General features: G+C 40.0%; 1 protein-coding gene across 6 annotated transcripts in view; it reads right to left on the reverse strand.

The window, feature by feature from the left end:
- AOPEP (aminopeptidase O (putative)) overlaps positions 1 to 21,372 on the reverse strand; it is a 393,408-nt gene that overhangs the window by 55,386 nt on the left and 316,650 nt on the right. The window lies entirely within an intron of this gene.

Here is a 21,372-nt window from a genome sequence, read left to right on the forward strand (position 1 = left end):
TTTTATGACAAGTAAAGATCTTTCCACACAGCATTTCAAAATCACTGAATTAAAACAACAAAACAAAACAGTAATCTGAATGAACCACCTTGGAAGTCACAAAGTAGAAGTGACAAATAAAAAAACATGCTCTCATTCTTTTTCAATAATTATTTCCACCAAAAGATTTAAAGCACAAATACCAAAATATTAAGAGTAAGTAGCTCTCTGGATAACTGGATTACCAGTAGTTTTCAATTTTCTTCTTTACACCTTCTTAGATTTCCTATATTTTCTCTAATAGTATCACTTTTATTATGAGAAAAAAAATTGTTAATTTCCTTGACTCATGGTTTGTTTGAAACTGGAAGGCCAGGCCTGAATACACCTAGCTGAAATAGAAAAACAGGAAAGGTGCCACACCAGAAAACAAAACTGAGTTATCCTGGGCAGAAACTGGAACACACCATGGCTGCAACAGTCAACTTGGCATTCAAACCAGATTTCCACAATCTGAGCAGTATGACCTGGTGGAACATGGAGGCCACCGAATCCTCCCCTATTGGGCATGCTGTAGTCCCTGCCAGCCTGAGGTGTCGCCCAGACTTTAGCAAGGGACTCTCTGAGGCACACGCTAAGGTTTAGTGGAAACTCAGCTTTTTATGTTAACAGGGGCTTGGTTATCACAAATAAAACCAAATTAAAGTTCATTCCAACCTCCTGCCCCTTTACTCCCTGAGTAAACCTTTCTCAATAGCTCCCAAGATATGGCTGAATTCACTTTTTCCCTCTTTACCATGTTCCCTGATAAGCTCCTGGAGGTGTTTATAATCACTGAAACATCCAAAATATCAATAACAGATACATGGAGGAGTAGAACATTCTTAGAAAAATTTACAAGCTGATCAGTGCCCAAACAGCCAGTAAGATGCTGGGTCTCTCAAACCCTGTGGTGAAGGAGTGGATGGCTTGAGACCAAGCTGCCTGGAGCAGTGATCGGAGGGTGGGCAGGCGTCCACGAGCTCGGGAGGGCACTGGGAGCTCAGGCGGGAGAAATGCAGAGCGCAGGGAGAAGGGCGCTCACGCCTGAGCGTGCCGACCAACTAGGGCACTGAGAAAACAGCCTGTGGAAGCTGTGGCTCTGGGGTGGGGGGTGGCGATGGGGCTCGGCTCCTGTCAGGCACACACACCTCCTAAAAGGCAAAGGCCAGGAAAATTGAGACTGGTAAAACGATCTGAGGTCTGAGTCTGTGCAACACCCCTAAGGAATTCAGTCATGTTATCATGAAGCCTGACAGCTTCATTCTTCACTCTCCTCTCTGCTCCACACCTCCCAACCACATCTCTTCCCAGAAGTATGTGGTTGGCCTCTTGATATCACCACTTCCCCACTTAGAGGACAGTGACAGGGATGACTCTGCATCGGGGAAGGCAGCAAGTACAGAAGGCTGCATCCTAGGGAATACCACAGGCCCATTAGAGAATCAGTGTACAGAAACGAGCACAGACCAAAGACACGCAAGCACCTCCCCCTTACCAGGACGCTTTGCTCCATGTGCACTGTCTGAGAGCAGCTGCTGCCCCGTCACCTCGGCCCCTTCCCTCCACACACACACAAACATTTAATATTTTGGTAATGTGGACCAAAAGCCTATCACAACTTGGAGCCCATGGCTCTCATGGTATCAGAAACAATGCCTCACTTTTAAAACTATCCTGAAATGAAATTCTGCGATACTGTAAGTCATATAACACATATGGGGAGACCTTAACAGAATGCCTCATCTCTGACACAAAGCAGAATCGAAAGGAAAGTCTGTCAGAATGCATTCATTCAGATTTCAGTATTTTCAAGCCTCAGTACCCTGTAAGGCATAGTGAAGCAATGAGAGGCCTGAGAAATCCCCATAAACGCAGCACTATTAACACAAACTAAGCAGGTGTGCGGTGTAGTTACTCAGATACAGAAGCATTCCCACTGATGGCAAGATTTTCTGAAATGGCAAACAACTCTTGGGAAAATTCAACAAAACACAATCTTCCCAGATTTACCTGGCACTTACATTCCTAGGTAATTCAGTAAATATTAAAGCTGTGTATATGAAAGAGCTTAAAGCTTAGACACAGATTTCTCACCTGCGTGACTCTCCAGCAGACACCTGGAGACTGTGGGAGGCAGCGTGACTCCCTGCCACACTGGAAACTGCTGGCATTGTACACGCAATGCTCCTGGACTGAACCCACTGAAGTCCAGGAGCCCCCCCAGTCCCTGTAACCCCCACATCATCCCCATGGGGGTGATTCTGCCCAGTGAGAACCACCCCCTTTCACCAAACTGCCCCCACAGTGATGAAGCACCTATGGAAGCCAGACCAATTCATGCAAATTGTATTCAGTTGAGGTTGTCTCTTCAGTGCCCAGATCATAAGAAAAGCATCTCTGCCACTATCTCCCTCCCACAGACTTCTGTCATTTGGGGGCCTCTCGTCTTTTCCTCTTGTGAGGTAAGGTGCCTGCCCTCCCTGAAGAGTATTACCTTTAACCTGGCCGTTGCTAAAAGCTACTTTGGATCATCACAAACTCAAAGGATAGATGGGCCTGTAACAAGCACTCTGAGGCTCCTGCTTCTGCTCACACGCAACAGTGGTCATGAACCTCACTCATGATGCAAGGGCTGTTTTACCAGAATGCTCAGTCATGACTGATGATACGACTTATTTAGAAAAATAAGTTTATTTGATAAGCTCACTGCCAGAATAAAACATACCTGCAAAACCTAGGATAAACAAAATAAGGAGCAACTTTCAACACTTGGTCTTGAAAGTGTACAGTAATCCCTGCTATGTCAAGTGATATGACAGATTCTTCCTGACAACTTTTGTGAGGTCTCTGGAAATAGCCCAGATTTATACAAACATCCTTTAGTTGCATTTTTAACAAAGAAACCTTAAAAGCTACCTAATTCTGTAAGCTAGAAACTTTACCATTTAATTATTTAAAGCACCATTAAAACATGATTCTATATATACATGTGTCTACCCTATATTAAAACAATGTATGTAATCAGAAATATAAACTTATAACCTTTGGTTTGAATAATAAGAGAAACTAAAAATAGAAAAGTACAAATATAAAATCCCTTCTAAAAGTAAACTAATTTTATATCAAGTTTATAAGAAAAACAAAACAAAATGGAAAGTTGTCAAACTATTACAACAAAGCCTGATGGTAGAATCTAGACATTAGAATCGAGTACCAAGGACTGTAATTTTAGTTAACATTTATTAAATATGTTTGAAAGATTGCAAAACCTGAAAATTGTTCCTAGCTTTCTTCTGTGCAGAAGAATATTTTTAAAATGGTCAAAGATTAAGGTTATTTCTTAAATATGGTTTGTGATTAAGGATGTGGAAAAAACAGAAGCCTCATACATCACTGGTAGGAATGTAATAGGGTGTAACCATTTTGGAAAACAATCCGGCGGGTTCATGAAACGTTAAACGTAAATTTACTGTATGACTTCTAGGTAACTACCCAAGAGGACTAAAAGCATATAGCCACCAAAAAAAAAAAAACCCCACCCAAAACATAATAAAAAACTTCACACATATCCACACAAAAACTTCTGTTGAGTCTTTAAGTTGAAAGTTTGAAGGTCAGTTGCACAGTTGAGTCTGACTCTTTGCAATCCCATGGACTGTAGCCTGCCAGGCTCCTCTGTCCATGGAACTCTTCAGGCAAGAGTACTGGAGTGGGTTGCAATTTCCTTTTCCAGGGTATCTTCCTGACCTGGGGATCGAACCCAGGTCTTCAGTGGTGCAGGCAGATTCTTTCACCACTGAGCAACTAGAGATAAAAACAGCCCCAAACCAGAAACAACCCCAAAGTCCATCACCTGTGAATAGACATACAAAAATGTGGTACATCCACATAACAGAATACTACTTAGGAATAAAAAGGGACCCACTACCGACACATGCACCTTCAAAAACACTACGTGAAAGGAGGCAAACACATAAAACCATATACTGTGCTATTCCACTGACATGAAATCCAGAAAAGGCAAACTTATAGTATAAAAACAGGAAGTAGATTACTGGTTGCCTGGTGCTTGGGAGACGGGGGGTGGGGGGGAACAAGGAGTGACTGCTAATTGCCACCAAGGATCTTCCGGAGATGATGGAAAATTTCTAAAACTAGATTCTGGTGCTGACTGCACAACTTGGCAAATTTTCTAAAAACCAGTGAATTGTACACTGAATTATATGGTATGTACATTACACCTTACACAAGCAGTTAACAACACATATATACACACAGAGAGTCTACAGTTGAAGCCCTGGACAGCTACAAAGTGTTAAATCTGTGTTTTGGTTGTCTCTCTTATTTTCTTGACTCCACAGTGGAAAAGATGACATCAGGCTATTAACATTATGAGAATGCAGAATCTTGCTATTCAATTTCCTCTTAAAGATAATAAAGGAGCATGAGGGGAGGGAGTCATGCAAGGGGAGCAAATAAATCTGCTCTTTCCTCATTATGTAGTTCAAACCGGGTCATGGCCCTATTAGCCAGTAACCACGAGTAGCTTACTTATTACTGGGCGCTGCCGGCGGGGGCAGTGCTGGGGCCTGGGAACAGAGTCCAGCCCCCTACAAACACAAGCAAGACCTTTGTAATGGGCAAAGCCAGGCCAGGCACTAGGCTATGCACGATAATAGACATCCAAAGCAATTAGGAAATGAGAAACTACAGAAATTCTTATGTATTAAAATCTTATGTTCATGTATTAAAATCTAACACAAGCCACTTACCTCGAAATTAGGTTTTGTTAAAATCGGTATCAACTTAGTAATTTCACATAATCAGAAAAACGTAATCTGGTAAATCACGTATACTATGCACAACACCCTAAGTCAACCTACGACGCCTGCACTCCCGTCTCTTAAAAGAGGCAACTTTCGCCAAGCAGCTACTAAATAAACTCGCTAGCTCTGCTTTGCAGACTCATGACGGACCATCTTTGCAACAGGACAAGAGACTAGATGGCATCTGGCACTGTTACTACCGAACCAGAACGGGCTCTGGGGCTAAGTCTGAGTGCCATGGGCTGACACGGCTCACAGACGGAAGGTTGGAAGGGCCAGGGTGACAAGCATACGGAACAGCCCCTGCTGGAAAAAGGGTCATGAAAGAAATAAGTGTGAGGATAAGCTAATCAGAGTCTCTGGAGTTTCCTGACCACCCATAGCCAGGCCAACAAGACTGCCCCTGCCATCTACTCACAGAAGGTCCCAGCCAGAAGACATGCATTTTAGGACCATCATATACATCCCTGTATAAAAGCTTCTGAATGAGGGGAGGAAAAAAAAAAGTACGTAAGTGGCTAAGAGGGCCAATCTGATAGAAACGGTGTGGAATTATTTTTAGTTGAAGTGGATAGCATCTTATGAAAATGAAATGTTGTGGAAAAGAATATTCAGGGAGGAAAAGGGAAATACTATATTTGTCCCCTGCTCTCCCACCGCTCTTAAGCATTTCCTCTACTCTGGGAAGAAAGCAGTAAAACTGTTCTCCCTCTGCTCAGAGACACAGTGACCAGCAGACCTACTGGCAGACCCCGTGCTTGGGCTTGGAGTACAGAAAAACACCACCTCACACTGCTGTGGCTCTCGGCTGAGAGGTGCCCCCGTGGCCTATAAAATCCCTCCAGGGGCTCTCACTGCTTTGCCTGGGAGGAAATGGGGAGACCGTCCCAGGGGGCCTCCTTAGGGGCCCACACCACGGGCCCCACACCACCCTGACTGCTTCTGAGCCTGCAGCTGAACAGCTCCCTGACTGCTCTCTGTCAACAGAGGTAAGAATATTCCAAGAATGTCAAGGAGGACTAACAAAAATGACCACAGTGTTTTCTCATGACTCATTCCCCTCATCCCATCCCACTTTCTCTCTCATTCCTTCATCTCTATTTAAAATACACTTCACAAGGGAAAAGGAGGGATTAGGTGAATAAAAGTGGCTACCTTCATAATCTGATGGAGCAAGCTGGCTAGTATAACATCTGACATGAAAATTACCCTACATTAAAAAAAAGTACTTTCCTTCCCATAAAAAATTTAAGCATGCTCATAATTTAGAGGGCACGTGGAGTTTAAATCATGAGCAATTAAAAAGCCAAAGTCAGTCCATAGAGTTTTGTCCAATGACCCTTTTAACTACTTGAAAATGAGATCTGATTATCAAGTACTGTTACGGCTTATCTATAAAGATTTCTTCCCCAAAAATACTGATCCTGGGTTTACATGAGCAAGGACATTCTGATAAGCCTTTTTAAAATCAGGTACAACCCACTACTCATAGTTGAGACAAACACTGGGCCCATTTCTTCTGTGTCTGGGTGGGTTTCTATTAGTAAGTCAGTACCTGGAGAAACTTACTACTCCAATCCAGGTCTACATAAGAATCGTATTACTGCAAACTCAGACCTCTGTAGCTATAGGATATGTGTATGTATCTCAACATTTGTTTTTAAAAGCTTCTTGGAAGCTCAGGACACCAACAAGCACTATATTTCTTGATGGCCACACTTTTTGCAAATTAAGATCACTTTAATTAAGACCTGAAGCCAAATCAACAACACAGCCCTGATGACGTCAACTAAAATTCTCTTTGGAGGATCCCAGTGGAAACTTCCAACAGAATGCGAGGCAGTGTTTCCCTGAGGCAGAGGCCCCAAACAGCAGATTCCTGGGTCAGCGTGGGAGACAGGTGCACCTTGATGTATGGCTGGGACCTGTCAGGGCAGGGATGAGGCTGCCTCCTTGGTCTTAACTATGGGGACACTTCAGCTGGTCCTACAGACACCAGCCTAATGCTCAAAACTCACACCCTTATGGCCATTTCTCCCATGGTTACATTCCTTGGTCTAGCTTACTGGTTCTCATGGTTCCTTCTGTTCTCATTAATATACCACCAATGGCAAATGACTTTATGCCCTGGTAAGAAAAAGCCCTTTATGCCCTGAGAAAGCCCATCACCAATAACATTAATAACTATTGTTGTTGAGCAGTGACACAGTGCCAGCTCTTTGCCAAGTGCTTTGCGGTAACTATTTTACAGATGAGAAAACTGAGGCTTACACAGGCTAGTTTATTCAAGATAAAAAAGCTAGTAAGAGGTGAATACAGGATTTCAATACCACGAAGGACTCTAGTGGGGAGGAAATGTACTTTATGATTTCAATTTACTTCTAAGAGTGCAGATGACCCACAAGGCATTAGCTGCGGCCATCTCCAAAGTTCTGTGGAGAGAGAAGTTAATGGAAACCACACATGTTCCGGGAAAAGAAGAAAAAAAGTGTCTGTTCACAACAGATTAACATTTCTCTTGCCAAGAAAACTAGAGTCGGGAAACTGCCTGGGAAGTAAACGTTCTTGACAACTGAACTCTTCTCTACTGAGCTCTTGTTAAAACGGAACTACTGTCAAACAGTATTTTATGGTTTACTTAATTTTGAATTATTTCTGATACTAAGATTTACTATAATGAGTTGTCATTTTAAAAAAGGAAGTAACTTTTAAATATGCTGTTAACAGTTTTTCACAGAAAAATTCCCACCGTGAGTGACAAAGAAACACTTTTCTTTTTAACCTTTATTTAAATATGTGTCTTTAACCTTTAATTAAATATGTGTCTCACCCTCCAAGATTATTGGAACATCATTTTAAAGACAATAAGAATATTGAAGGTCACATATATTTATAATACATCCCTCTCTCTTCTCTGTAACAGTGTATTATTGCAAAATAGGTCTGACATAAAAAATTAAAAATCGAGAAACAATGACTACATGTTCATGAACTATAACAATCACTTCCGGTGTTCTACTGGCTTCTCCTCCTCCTAGTCAAGAATTTGAAACCAGAGCAAGGAGTCTCATAGCAACAAGTCGAATTTCCTCTCTTCTTTTATCTTGAACTCCACTGGATTACAGCAGTTCCCCCAAAACCCAATGTGAAGTTGAGCAAAACCAAGCATAAAAGTATTTTTCACCTTCTGTTCTGGAGCCAGGTTTGTTTCACCTTCACTTTTTCCACTGAGCCTCTCCCTAGGATGGCTCATGATGACAGTGACTCTGCATTATGCACAGGGCAGTTCTAGGGAAGCATGAGTCAGAGTCAGACGCAGACGCAAACAGCGCCAGCTCTGGAAATAGCGGCTGCAGCCTTCCTCCAAGATGGGAGATAGTGGTCACAGAGCAGGCCTCGGCCCAAACCTCCCCAGCTCAGAGGTCAAGGGCCGGTGAAACGGGTAAACTGTGTGTGTTCGCACACACAGGCACCCAAGCCATACGTGCACAGTGGTACATCAGTGATCCTCTGTTGGAAGACAGTTCAGCATCCTTTAGATTTGTCTCATGATAACCCAGTGCTCTAAGATTAGGTAATGCTACTGTTAACCATGCCAGTGACTTAACGTTTAATAAGGACTCAAAGTACACCACGTGTTAGCAATACAGGAGTATCAACCAGCGCATTCTCTCCGGCACCTATCATTTTGCTGGGAAGGGTGCCTTCAACACGAATGGAACGGCTCGGCACCTGCCTTCTCTGTTCGCCTGTCTGGCTGGGAGCCTACCTACCAGCTGTGTTGCAAGGACACACAAGTGAGCTCCTTCCCTAAGCCATAATATTCCCATTCACTTTGTCCTGCCAGTAGCAGAGAGAGTTCTGGGGAGCTAAACCTTTCATAACCCAAGTCCAGCATTTATTGATACTGTTTTGGGGGTAGAGCTGGTGTCATCTGGCCCATAAGCAAACAGCCAAGTCAGAAAACTACAGAAAAACTTCACTTTAAATCTGTAAAGCATCAAGGGATGAATATATTTAAACATGGAAAGCAGTCTTGCATTTAGAAAAAATTATAATGCATACATTAAAAAATACGTGCAGAGGCTGAAGAAAAGGCATTTGTGAGAGAACCTTTCCTGCATTCCAAAATATAATGCCTTGTTATTGGGTCACACTGTTGTTGGATTAAAAACAGCAACAACATTTTTGATTTGTTGTTTGATTACACACAGCAAAAACTGGGATTTTCATGTCATAGTAGCTTGGTCCACGACAAATATCACAAAAACCTCAAATGATCTAGATCTTGTAAAGTTTACGACCTTAATATGAAAAGCTAGGTTTCACACCAACCCTTGCAGACACCAGACTGTCTCACCAGAGTCTTGCCCACTCTCTGGAAGGCCTGAGCTTTCAAAATCTGACCCAGTCCACACCTAGCCAAGCCAGCACTCGAGGGTGCTCCATGCAACGACCCCATTCTGGACGAGTTTCCAGGCCACACGGGGTGGCCTTGGAGGGGGCAGGCTGAGTCTCCCATGGAGTCCTTTCCACCCTCAGGTGTCCCTGCTCCATGACACAAGAGACCAGCTGCGCGGGTTTCTCCTCGGCCAGAACCCAAAGCTGCTCCCCCCTCCACAAGCCCACTTCAGGAGCTGTTCCAGCAGAAGGCTGAAAAGAGCACAGCGGGGCAGAGCTGGGCTGGTCCCAGGCCAGTGCTGCGGACCTCCAAGTTCTCACGTGTAAAACAAGGGTTGGAGTTAGAGAGGCCCGAAGGCCCTCCCCAGCCTAACAACTCCAGTCCCGTACGGCATCCCACAAAAAGTGCTGAAGTGAAGCGTGAGCTGTCGAGCTCTCCACCGGACGCGCTCCCAACCTCCGTGCACTCTTGTGGCCCGGCACACTCAAGTGTCAAGGACTTCAAGTAGCTTTCAGAACATTCTAGTCACTAGCGCACTCCTCCAGGTGCTCGATTTATAATTTTTCCAGTTATTTACGACAGCTCCTTGGTGGTGGTGATTTTAGTCTCTGAAGTTACCTCAACTTCTTAGTTCTTCCTGATATCCTGTGCCGCTGGACCACACGAAGATGAGATCTCCAGTTACAAAAACAATGTTCGGAACTATGTTAGAAACTCAACATGACCAAGAACCATTTTAGACAATACAAGCATTCCAAGACAACCACCTGTACGAAAATTCACTTTTTGTCATGAAATAAACACTGCAACCCTGCCTGGGGAAAGTTCTCTCCTTAGACCAGAAATGACTGCAAACGACAACAGAGGAGGAGGTGCGCCCAAGACTAAGTGTCATTCATTAGCTGGTATTTGTACAAGCTCCACCAGCCTTCAAAGGAACTTCAAATCAAAACAGTTTGAGAAGAAACAAAAGCGATGACTTGGGCACAAAAAATGATTATACACTCATTTAAAGCAGAGCTTTGCTAGAACAGAAATCTTATCAACAGCCTGAAGAGCACTTTTGAGAGCTTCCTGTTTGGAACAAGAACAATGACAATTTATTCTTCTATAGTGGACAAACTGAAGAGAGATGCAAATGAAACAGTAAGTAGATGAGTGCTGAGAAACAGGATTGGTCTTCTTGAACAAAGTCAAAAGATAAAGACAAAACGTAACAGACTTGTATGCCTATTATGCCTATATTTGCTGCAAACAGAAGAACAATTACAGGAAGAAATCAAGGCTGTTTAGGAGTGTATGGCTTTTTTTTTTTTGGTCTGTAAATAAATTTAAGAATGTCTTCCTGTCTCGTTATTGTGGAGAAGGGAAAAAACCCAAATGAATGGTGTCTATCCACATACCATTAGGTAGCAGTCTTTCACCACCTTATTTGAAGAGGCGCTCTAAAACACACTAAGTACTTAGTAAACGCTAGCTGTTTTAGATAAGACACCTCACTTAACTCCCCAAAGACTCTGGCAAGACACCGATCTCCCTCTGGATGCGAGGTGGTGGTGCAGTCAAAGGGGGCTACCGTGGGAGTCAGGCCCGAGCCACTCAAGGTCTAAGGCCACCCAAGGTCTGCACACTGCAGGGAGCAGAGTTACCTCTCCAAGACACCAGCACCCCTCTGCAGGAAACAACTGGATTTTATCAGTCAAAATCCCAGAGACACAAGAATGGATTACTCCACAAGAATCAAAAGAAAGCAACAGCTAACAAGGCTACGCGGACAAAGAGGACCAGAGTCACAGGGAGATAGAGTGGGAACAAAAGTAGGTCACTACAACTGACGCATGAGGACTCTAGGTTCAGTGACTCATTCGGGGAGCCTGGGTGAGACACTCAGATTTTCCACTGAATGCACTACTGCCTTCAGATCTGCAAAATGGAGGGCAAAACCTTATTAGGATTATTTGGACACATACAGATCCTCACCAGAAACAAAAGCCTTAAAGAGTTAAAAAAAAAAAACACATGGCTTAACACCCATAAGAATGGCTAACATAAAAAAATCTGATGATATCAACTGCTGATGAGCAGGCAGAGAAACTGGCTCCTGAGGACCATCACTGGTCCTCAAGACATTATTGATACATAAAAGCAGCCAGATCCAAAAGACTCAAGTGCACATGATTCCATTTATAAGACATTTTTAGAAAAGGCAAAGGTATTCAGACAGAAAACAGACTAGTAGCTGCACAGGGTTACCGACAGCGACTGACAATGAATGGACACAGGGGAACTTTTTGGGGACAGAAACCTGTTTTAACACTTAAGGTAGTGGTGGCTGTACAACTGTGTATGAGTGAGTTTCCTGGCATATCAAATATATACAACATATAATTCAATAAAGTTGTTAAGAGAGAGAATCAGAATCACTATCTTCTGTTGTCTATGAGAGCACTCAGCATCCTTTACGTTTAATGTCAGGAATAAATGTAAAAGTGCATCTTTCCAAACTTAAAACTAAAGCTTCTAAGTGTGACAGTTAAGGAGAAAACATCAGAAACCAATCCGTGTATGAATGTAGTCCAGCAGTATGTTCTGTTTCTCTTCTGGATTCTCTCTGTTGTTCTACTTGAACATCTCACGCTATTCATGAATATCACAAATTTTTCTTGGACACCAAACAAAAATTGCCCCAGAAAATTAACAGAATGAGTGTTACTACTTTCAGTTATACATGAAACCACACAAAATAACTACTGTTGCCTTTTCAGTGGATATGTCAGAAAAATCAAAACATATATCTGAGACCATTTCCCCCATTTTACATGGTTTCATTGGTATTAATTAGGAAAAGTTTAATTGCTTTCATAAAATCTGAATCTCCACAGATGTACGATTTAGATTTTAATACTCCAAAAAACCAATGCTTATTTGATTTATAGAAGGATACATAAAATGATCAATGATTTGGATATACACTTCATGTTATTTTTGTGGCCCACCTGACAAGTTTGTTTGTGCTCATCATCAAAAAATAAAAGGGGAAAAGTAAATAAATAAAAGGAGTGTATAACTGTCTTTAGAAATACTGTTAAAAAAAAAAAAAAGTCATCTGTGGTGCTGAAAACACATGGGATACTTTCTGAGTAAAATAACATCCAAAAACCAACAAGAGGGGGAAACTCTGAAGACCTCTGGAAGTCCCCACCTGTAATATTCTCATTTTGCCTTGAAACCACACGGGAACGAAAAGAATCCAAAACTGAAAGACACAAGTCAAGTTCAGAGGTAGCCTAAGTTTGCTGCAGCACTCTGACTTGACATTAGCGAGCCAAAGAGAAGTACAGCTTCCCCCTGAACAATGTGAGTTTCAACTGCATGTGGCCCACTTAGACGTGGAAATTTTTCATTAATGAATACTACAGGACTACATGATCCATAAGCAGCTGAATCCAGCGGTGTGGAGGAACCTCAGATATGGGGACTCACTGCAAGTTTTTCCTGGATTACCCTCCAAGCTGTTCAAGGGTCAACTCTACTGACTTCACAGTTTCAGTAGGTTCTCATGAAAACAACCTGAATTTGGGGTACAGAAATTATGACATCCTCAACTCTACAATGCATCAAGAGTTGAATGAACTGGAACCAATATTTGTATCGCTTCATTAGCCTGGACAAGGCTTGTGGATAATGCAAATAACCCAAAGTGATACAACTTCCTGTCCTTGTGAGATCCAAATCACTCTGTATATATACCTGATGTTACCTCTGAAATGAGTTTGATTCAATTCTGCTTTCTTTCCAGTTTTTTATATCTCAACAGTAAAATCTCTAAGGACTGTTTTCCATTCCCCTGTGCTCCCTACTCCTTACTAAGGGTTTTGCATGTTGTGGATATGCAATGAAGTTAGTAAATAAATTAAGTAAATACAGAATTTAATAAGGAATGCATTACACAGAATCAGAGACAGTATTGCATTTCTAGCCTTGAGTTTCCAAATCATCCTGATTCATAAGCGTCAGCAGAATTTCTATGATGGGTTCCAGCCTTACTTCCAGAACATGGATGCATTTATTTTTTAAAATCACATATTCAAATAAAGACACTAACACTATTTACATGTATGTCAATCAAACCCCTATCTGTGCTTACAAATCAGGTAAAAGCATTAAAATGGATTCAGTTAATTCAATTACCCAATTTCCCACCATAACTTCCAGCCTGCATGTGTAAAGGGTTGCTTTATCAAAACAAGGCCCAGGAATGGAAACCCTTGGTCCAGGATAGCCTCAAGTAAAACGCAACATATACATAGTCATGTCCTTGGTTTGTGCTACACTGGTTTGGATTTATCACATGCTATTTTGTAAATGATCTTTGATATGTTGTGTGTTTTATCTCCCATGGCCAGAAATGACATCTCCTGTTTCTTTGGTATTTTCCAGCAGCTTCTTACACAAGGCCTTATATACAACAAATCTAAGAAAATATGCTGACTGATTAGATTCATTTAAGGTTTTCAGCTCTCTGAAGAATAGAGTCCTTTTTTCCCTGTGTTGTTTTATGCACATACAAATGAAAATTACATAAATCCAGAGTTTTTTGTGGGAAACTAACATATGAGAGGAATATGATGGAATTTCTAAAGAGGTGTTTGCAAAAATAACAGTGCTTTTAGGCCAGTAGTTCTGCCCGAGTGGATCAGAGTGAGCTTATTTATCGCCACATACAGAAAGCAGACTTCGGAGTATCCACTTAAATTTCTCACAAATATAAAGCCAACTCAAATCCAACTTAATATAAAATTAAATTCTCTAAAATTTTAAAGTTCCTGACAACAAGGGGCTTTAAAGAGTAAGAAGTAAAATAAATTTAAAGCACTTTACATACAGTATCTCATTTAGTCTTCAAATCCACTCTCTGAGCAAGCAAAAACAGTTGCCATTCTTCTCATTTTACAGAGGAAGAAAATAAAGCTCAAAAGTGAGTGACAGTTGGGAAAATGGACCCACGATGAGATATATTAAATAAAAATTTTTGGAATTAAAAAAAAATATCTGGGCATCCAGGAGAAAAAGCAGGTCACTCTGATGAAAAGAAATGAGGCTAGTGTCAGACTTTATGCAAGACAATGAAGGAACATATTCAAGATACTTAACATATGAGCCAAGGATTTTATGTTTAGTTGAACTGACCTTCATGTACAAAGAGTATAAACTTATAAACATACAAGAGCTCAGGAAACACTGCTGCCCCAAGCTCTTCCTGAGAAATCCACTACAGAACTAGCTTCAAAAAACCAAAATGACTAAAGATCAATATAAGAGTAGATGATGAGCATTAAACAGACTTATTTGCAGAATTAAAGCTAAGTGATTTTATAAAGGATACAGTATAATATGTAATGGCTACATGCTCTGACATTGTAGATATAATACAGCTATCACAAAGGGTAAAGGGGGGGGATGGGAAAATTACATGAAAAATACATTAGTTTGTTGACTGTGTTACAGGTATTTATCTGGAAACTGAAAGATAAAACACTTCAAATCACAGGATGGAAGATAAAGAGGAGGGGGTGAGAAAAGGTAAATATCTAATTTTAGATATTAAATATTGCAGGAAATATTGCAGAGAAATCAATAAACACGAGCAAACAAGTGAACAAGAGGCAAAAATCTGTTATCATGCGAAAGTAACCATTAGAACAAAAACACAAGCCTTCCTAAATACCGAAAAAAGGACAACAGAAAAAAAATGTATCATAAAATGGTGAATATTAGTTTTATAATGAATACAAATTGGCTTAACTGGACAAAATACAAGGATTTTCAGATAAAAGCAAAACTCAAGTTGACAAACTTAAGGAGCACATAAGTAGGAGGCAGAGTTGGAGTCAGTGTCCATCTTCCTGGCTTTGAGATTTTTATAGAAAAGACGAAAAAGATGACCCACAACTGATAGTAAAGCTCTACCAAATGTGCTTTAATGAAAAACTCTGTCATTAAAATTTCTTAATGCAGAAGCCAGGTAAGACTTTATATAAAGGTACCATTAGTGAGATTCATGCATCTAATTGATTCAACAAATATTTGCTGGGGGTGTATATAATTAGGTCCTTTTCTAAGCACTGAAAACACAAGGCTTGAGTCTCATTTTTCCTTTGTGCAGAGACCCAAAAATATAAATGAAATATATGCTGGCTAGACTTAAAGACACATGCTAGCGTCGACCTCCTAAAATAGAAGATTAATGGAAACAGTGACAGGCCCTAAACTACACTGACACCGGTAGGTGCTACTAAAACAATGCATCTTATTAGTGCCAAATGATACCAGGCACAAACAGCAGTTCACTAAAATGCCTAATATGAGGAACGATTGCCAAGTAAAGCATTCTGTCACAGGAATGTAACTAATGCTTCCTATAAAACTAAAAGTCATGAAATTTTTCCCTGCCCGCCTTCCTTCTCTAGCCAAACTCTTATGTTTTATATTAAAATGGCTTTCATCTCTCACGGCTTATAAGAGTTGATGGCTGCTGGCATCAAATCTGCTAAAATCAACACCAGTGTAATTATCTGCACACTTTCAAGTGTTTTCAAAATACATGCTGGTTGAGATTTTCCTAACTTTGAAACGTATGCTTTAAATGTTGGTGGTCTAGGACTGTCAATAGCCTGGGTTAAAAAGAATTTTAAAATCTTGCCCAAAGCATTCTCTTCTACAGCAATTATTCGACTTGTTTATAATTCATCTACCTTCACAAAGCGCTTGACGTAGTCTACAACATCCTCATATCATATTGCTATTTTGTGAACTACTTTAACGGTACATTTACATGAACTGATACATGTGAAGCACTTAAAAGAGTGCTTGACACATGACAAGTGTCAGCTATTATTATATTAATAGTTCCATTCAAAGGTTCTTTTTAAAATATGTGAATAAGTGCGTGAGGGTAAATGGATAACAATACTTTAAATTTTTCCTATCATGTCAGCTGAAAATGGGAAGGAATTTCAGTACACTCGGAATTCTCACTTTTTTTTTTAAAGAACTGCAGTCTTAAAAAAAAATAAATCTATGAAATAGATGAAAATGTAACGATACAAAATTATACAGGTCAGAATTCCTTCGTGAGGCTATCAAAAACACATTTTTATCAGCAATTCTATCTTGATCCAGCCAAGGGGTAAAAAGAAAAACAACTAAGATCCTGGGAAACTAGGTCTAATCTGAGACCTGGGTACAGAATATTTCGTAAACTATGTAGGGATTTCTAGGGATTTACAGAGAAAAAAGGGAGACCCACGAAAAAGACTGAGTTTCAAATATTTCAGCAATATAACAAATTGCATATTAACAGCGTTGTAATTACCCTTTTGTTTGGTTTCTTTTTAATTATTTTTAATAAATTATTCTGCCTTCCCCCATCACTCAAGTAAGTTGTCATCCAAAGGCACAATCAGAGCAATGCAGGACACAAAGGCACTCACTGATAGGGAGGGCGTCAGGGAGGGGCGGCTGGTGCCTCCAGAGCTGTGACTCATTCGATCCTTAAAGCTTTTCTACGAGATCAAGTATCAATGAAGCTATTGTAAGAGATTACAGCTATATATATGTAGACTGGTTATGAATTCTCACAGGGCAAGAGCTTTTTTGAAAAAAGGAAAGGGCACCAATGCCTGGGAAACCACTCAGCATGAAGGCTGCCTCAATTACATAAGACTGGCTGCCGCACCTACCATTTTGCTAAATGTGAGTAGTTCCTATAAAGAAAAGAAGACCCTTTGGTTCGGCACTCCCTAAATTCATCTGGCACCATTCTGCCAAGCTTTGTATACTAAGAGCTCCAGAGTCAAGCCTAACACAGTTGCCATCTGCTGTTACAGATCCAAGAAAGAACCAGATAATTTTTATTAGTCTTAAATACTGTTTTCCAGAAATCATAAACCAAATAGAAAACAGATCTTGGTCACAAAAGACAAATAGCAGTAAAGGACTTTATTAGTTTAAAATTTGTACCTACCTTTATCATGTTGAATATTTCAGTATCAGAATTGTAATAAAAACATTCTCCTAGAATGTGTAAAATTTTAAAAAGACCAAGAAAAGTGGCAAAATGCCTAAACCAAGTTGGATTTAAAAAATGTTCGGTGAATTATTATCAAGTCTATCAAGGACTTCAGAATCAAGAGTGTGGAAAGAACAAGTGAAACAAAAGCAGAGTGAAAATGGTCCAGAATTTAGTATCACAAACAAAATAGTTCCAGTATTTTTTTCTGAAAGACTCAGAAAATCGAATTTATCATTTTTGGCTCCTACTAAAATGGCCACTGAATACTATAAACCCATTTTCATAACCATCTTCCTAGACTTTCATGTTTCACTCGCTATTTCAAGGAAAATTTCACTAAAATTTAAACAATATTATGCTCAAGGGTTATTATTTTTCAGGTTCTAGCAGAAAAGAATTAAGGTAACCTTACAGGATGCTTTAGTTGGAAACCATTTGTACCTAGTGCTTCTCATGACTACTCATAACAGAGACCAATCTCACCCTCACCAAGACTCTTATTTGGAAACAAACTCACAGGAAGGAGTGCTTGTTAATAACAACAGCAAAGCTTAGTATTGTTGAATTTCCAATGTTTTGAAAGTATGCCAGTGAATACTTCTGACATCATGACCAGAAATGAGTATCTTAAAATGTGTTCCCTCTGTTATCAGACGTGCATAAAGTAGGAAGCATGCTTCCTTCAAATATGAAAACTGGAATTTTCCTTCTCTAAAAAAAAAATCATTAACATCATTCAGGTATTTTCTACGAATATATGATTTCATAAATTATTATTCTACAGTATATCCTAATCCCTGAAATACTGATAAAAGAAGTATCAAAAACATTGTATTATTTTACACGTATATATTTATAAGAACTTTATATTAGTCCTCAATCTTTGAATACAATGGATAATTGGCATTTATCTTTGAATTAAAGATAAAAGCAGGAAAAAATGTGTGTTCTTTCAAAACCAATAGTCAACTGAATAAAATATATTAACATTATTTTAAAAAATATGCACTGTACAATTCACTGTTGGCATCACCATTGTTTAACCAGTCCTTTGCAGAGCAGGCTTATCCATTCATCCTAACTGTTCTTTGTATAGTTGTTCACGTCCCCTTGCCTTTCTGTTGCATAAATTATTCAAATTAAATAAAAGGAACTTGAAATAGTGAAAAAGGAAGAATATCAGAATGTTAAGGAGAAAAATACCTGAGGACTAAAAGCAAAAGAGAGGTGAGTTTTTAAACTGAAAATTAAGAAAACAAATAAACAAACAAAAATGTAAAGAAATTAAGGTACACCAGTGGAAAAAAAGAGCTAAAACATAAAGATAAAACGGAAACAAATGTCAGAGAACATAGGAGAAAATGCAGACAAAAAAAGCCTCATTTTCAGAAAGACAAGAAGTGAGAGCCTGTTAGCTGGCACAGAAGGACAGCAGAGCTACCTGGTGGGTGGGTGGGAAGGACGCGACGCAGCAGGACAGGCCAAGGGAGCATCTGAAATCACTTTTGCAGTGGTACCTCCCACTCAAGCAGCTTACTTTATTTCATTATTCGTTATTTTAACCCACAGTCGAGCACAGGGTAAGTTTGTTTTGCCTCTCCTTCTGAGTTCACTGCAAACCTCAATTAATATTTCAAGCTACACCAGCTTATGCCCACCACTTAGCACTTTCAAGATTTTAAGGAGGGAAATTAATTATTCCTATAAAATTACATTCTTTAATGTTTAACTCCAGCCAAATGCCCTTTTTTAAGACTCTGGCCTTGCACTGCTTTTTGTTTCCCTTCCTCAGGCAGGTCAGAAGACTGCTTTCCCCCAGTCAGTAAAAATCAGTGGAAAAATGCTATGACCTAGCATAGTTAAATACAGACCAGTCAACCCCCATGTTCATTCCTGGGGCTGAATCCTGCCTGAGGCCTGAAGATGCAAATAGAGACTTAGGGGATGGAGGAAAAGGGCAGCAGGAGGGAGAGAAAGGGGCCAAGACAAAGTAGGCAAATAAAAGCGATAGCTAGATTTTAAATGTCCAACCCACAGAAACAACTAAAACTCCTTCTTATTTTATGGTCACATAAAATAAATAAAAGGAGAAAAATTCTAATGTTATAGAAAAACAGTAAATGCATGAAAAAAAATTGACTAATATTGCTTCTACCTGTGGCATGGTGAACATTTTAAAAACATAGTTCAACTCCATGCTAAATTAACCACCTAGGTTCCAATGAGTAACAGGTTCAAATCCCAGCAAAAGGTTAACATAAGACCTAGGTTTGAATATTCAATACCACAGAATTTGATCTGTATTTTGGAATAGACGCTCAAGCGATCAGGGGACACACCTCGGCTACGAGCTGCTGGACAGCTTCTGCGCCTTTCGGAACTCGTTCTAACGCCCTTGGTGGCTAATCGCACCCCCTTTCTCCCTGTCCTTGAAAATATCACATGCTTTGTTTTGCCTCAGTGAGCTCCAAACTCTCTCCAAGATACAGCAGAGGCCAAACAGTGGGCAAAGGGCTGAGTCGCTGTGCGCAACCAGAAGGAAAAACTGGAGACATTGATAATTAATACTCTCTTGCACAATTCTTAAACTCCCCCCGTCCTGGCCCCCCTCCCCCCACCTCCACCCTCAAAGCTAGTCATCAGCTTTAAGCTTCATTCCTTGAAAGGAAGCTCGGCATGACAGTCTCAACCCACTTCATTTTCATGTCCTCCTCAAAACTACTGCCCACAATTTCTAAGAAAAGTCAGAAGCACGTCCTCCCCATAAGCTCCAACACAATAGCCTCTCTCAAGGAGAAATGCTCAGTGAAGAACTCCAATTTTCTTGGAAGGCAAACTCCTCAGTCCCTAGCCTTCTCATACTCAGAGGGCAGTGGTCAGGTCACAGATATGGTTACTTCAAATTCAGATTTCAGTAGTGATGGTACCTGGTAATCCACAAAGGGTTTCCCCTCTTTTTATGCAAGAAACATTGTGTGCTTGGATAATTTTACTTTGGGTTTAAAAAAATAATAGCTAAAAAATATTTTTTTAACCACTAAATGAGCCAATTTGTAGTTCTTTTTCCTTCTTTGGACATTTTATGATCTCATTCATCCATCACCTCACAAACATTTTTAAAAACACCTAGACCATGAAAAGTTAAACCAACACAACCTACCACAGCATGCTAAGGTACAGTCAGAAAACTCAAGCCAGTTCAAAACGGCCACTTTTTCTGTTACTGATTAACTGAAGTGACATGTATGACTCTTTGTTTAAAAAGGGAAGGGCTTTTCACACACTGAATGTCTCCTTACAAATGACCATACTCCTAGGCCAGTTCTTTTTGTATTTCTCGCAGAAGCTGCCCTCAGTATCCTTAAATGCACTCTGAAACTTTGGTATCACCTTCATTATGATCTGCTTTGTGCACATTCTCGGACGCTGCAATGCCCATACTAAGGCAACACATCACAGAAGTTGGCAGCAATGCTATCAGCAAGAATTTGGCTTCAGAGTCAGAAATGATTCATCATACATTCTAGCAGCAGAAAAACAACACACTGCTATTTTAATCCCTTGGTGCTTTCAAGAATCAAAAAACAGTAAAATAATTAAAGCAAAAGCAACAAAAATCCTATCTGCTGCAATGTTTGTAAAAACATTCACTTTTAAGAGTTTTCAACAAAAGCACTCAGGAAATAACAGACTACTTACCTTATTTCATAATATTAACTACAATGACAAATCAAGTTTTAACTTAATACAATTTCAGGACAAAACAGGTAGTCCAAACTTCTGCAAAGTAGCATACTGAAATTCTAAATACAGAAAAACAAATTTCTCATTTGCTTTAAGTAAACAAAATCCCTCCACTGTTTCAAAAATAATACACTTCTTTCATCTTCTCTCTCCATTTTTGAGAGTACTCTATAGTCTAAATTAACGAGTGTGAGTGGTCTCTCCCAGGATCAAACAGAGAAACCTTATACTGTGGGTCATTTATTCACAGCACTCCCTGGTTTTTAGAGATATTATATCATAATAATATAATACCGTATACCATA

This window comes from Dama dama, chromosome 16, assembly GCF_033118175.1.
Source record: "Dama dama isolate Ldn47 chromosome 16, ASM3311817v1, whole genome shotgun sequence".
NCBI lineage: Eukaryota > Metazoa > Chordata > Mammalia > Artiodactyla > Cervidae > Dama > Dama dama.